Source organism: Neophocaena asiaeorientalis, unplaced genomic scaffold (assembly GCF_003031525.2).
Source record: "Neophocaena asiaeorientalis asiaeorientalis breed wild unplaced genomic scaffold, Neophocaena_asiaeorientalis_V1.1 scaffold275, whole genome shotgun sequence".
NCBI lineage: Eukaryota > Metazoa > Chordata > Mammalia > Artiodactyla > Phocoenidae > Neophocaena > Neophocaena asiaeorientalis.
In genome coordinates, this window is record NW_020173679.1 from 1303265 (window position 1) to 1305715 (window position 2451).

The following is a 2451-nucleotide window of genomic DNA, read 5'->3' on the forward strand; positions in this document are numbered from 1 at the left end:
CCCGCGGGGGGGGGGGGGTGGGGGCGGCCCCCCCTGCCGATGCAGGGGACGCGGGTTCGTGCCCCGGTCCGGGAAGATCCCTCATGCCACGGAGCAGCTGGGCTCGTGAGCCACGGCTGCTGAGCCTCCGCGTCTGGAGCCTGTGCTCTGCAACGGGAAAGGCCACAACAGTGAGAGGCCCGCATACCGCAAAAAAAAAAAAAACAAAAAACAAAAAACAAATGTACAACAATCACTTTGCTGTACCCCTGAAACTAACACAACATTGTAAACCAACTATACTCCAATAAAATTAAAATAAAAAAAAAAAAATAGCTAAGGGCCTTCCCTGGGGGCACAGTGGTTAGGAATCCGCCTGCCAATGCAGGGGACACGGGTTCAAGCCCTGGTCCAGGAAGATCCCACGTGCCGCGGAGCAACTAAGCCCGTGCGCCACAACTACTGAAGCCCACACACCCAGAGCCCGTGCTCTTCAACAAGAGAGGCCACCGCAATGAGAAGCCCACGCACCACAACGAAGAACAGCCCCCGTTCGCCGCAACTAGAGAAAAGCCCACGTGCAGCAACAAAGACCCAACACAGCCAAATAAATAAATTAACTAAAAAATAAAAAAAAATTAAAAATAGCTGACATGTAAAGCCGCCAAGGCAGGGATCTTTGGGGGTGACTGGCCCAGCCTCCTGCTCCCCGTGTGGGTCCCGATGGAGAAATCCTCCTGGACCAGTTACCAGGGCAACTGGTTCCTAAGTGCAGAGCCTGGGCCTGAAACCAAAATGCTAGGTCCACACTTCAGGTGGGAGGAAGGTTCTCATCCCTTCAGGCCACACCTAGAGGTGAAGGCCCTACCAACGCTTGCCTGCAGCCAGGGGAGAAAGGCAGTCCACCCAGGACCTTGCACCTCAGGGACCCCACCAGCCGGTGAGCACGGCCCAGTCCGGACAGTGGAATTGACTGATGGTCACACTGGCCCTTCTGCTCTTTGGGAGGAACACGGGGAGGGTCCCAGTACTGGTGGACACGCTGACGAGGCTTCACCCGGCACGACAGGCTTGCAAGCCTGTCCTGTTTACCCACTGCCACGACATCCTCCATCAGACAGGGCGTGCCAGTGTCTCCCCCATCGGACTGGGGCTTTCATGAGGAGGAAGGAACCACAGCTGTCGGCAGACTGGGTGGTGCCTGCAAGCAAGAGCCATCACCCCATCACCCTCACCAGGGCAGGGGCTGTGACATCGCGTTCTTTCTTCCCCACCCAGCTCGAGCCCAGGCCCACACCTGGGTTCACACTGCCAAGCTGAGCCCCCAGGTCCTCAGGCCAGGAGGGCACTCAGCCAGGTCACGGCCCTGGGTAGAGCCAGATCCTGGCTGCAAAGGGCACTGAGCCAGCTGGGGCGGGCGTGGGCCCTGGGGGTGGGAGGCACCACTCAGAACAGTGGAGAGGGGGCCTGAGCACAGCAGGGTTGCGCCGCCCCCGAGGACAAGGGTGAGGCTGGACGGCACCCGGCCCTGAAGCCCTGGACCCCCAGCCAAGGGCGGAGGCAGGGATGGGACTCCGAGGGCCGGGTGTGGGATGGCCCCCGCAGCTGAGGGACCTCATGTGGATAGAACAGCTGCCACTCGTAGCTGGGGGACCTTGGGGAAGCTGCTTAGTTCCTCAGAGCCTGTTTTCCCATCTGTCATGTGGCTGTGATGACTGCACCTGCGCCACCTACCGCAGTGGGGGTTGTGGGGACCGAGCGAGCGAGGGTACAGCCCAGCCCCGCCCCGCCCCGCACACAGCAAGAGCTCAATAAACGTCAGCTGCAGGCCAGGTGACACCCAGGGTTCTGCAGGCCCACCCAGGACAGGGCTGAGGCGCTGCACCCCACTCGCCCCACTGCCCAACTGAACCTCAGAGGCGCCCCCCTCCCTGGCCTCCCCAGACCCCCATTCCCTCCTCCTCTTCCCCCAACCAAACCAGGTCACCTGCTGTGAGCGCTGGTGGCTGGCCCTGCCCCCACCATCCTGTCCTCACTCCAGCCCCACCTTGGGAGCAGCCCTGACTCCCATCTCCAGGCCTTTGCACACACCCTTCCCTCTCTCTCAAGATTCCGCTCCCGGGCCACTCCTCCACGAAGCCTTCCCAGGTTGAGTCGCCTCATCCCTATGGCACTTTGTACCTTCTGGTTACAGTTCTTCCCTCTAGGGCCCGGCAACCGTCTCCCCTCCTTGAGGGCAGGGACCAGAGCTGGTTCACCCCCATCCCAGACGCCCAGCACAGCGTGGGCCAGGGTGGAGAGGAGAGCTGCGCTTGGCAAATACTTGTGGCACCAAACCGGGGCAGGCGTCCCCTCGCGGCCGAGGCTACAGCCCTGTGGCCGGGCTCCTTCCTTTCTCCACGGTTGGAAGAGGAAGATTCTAACAGAGAGGCTCACGCTGAGCCCCAGCTCCTCCCTACCAGCCTTAGGAGC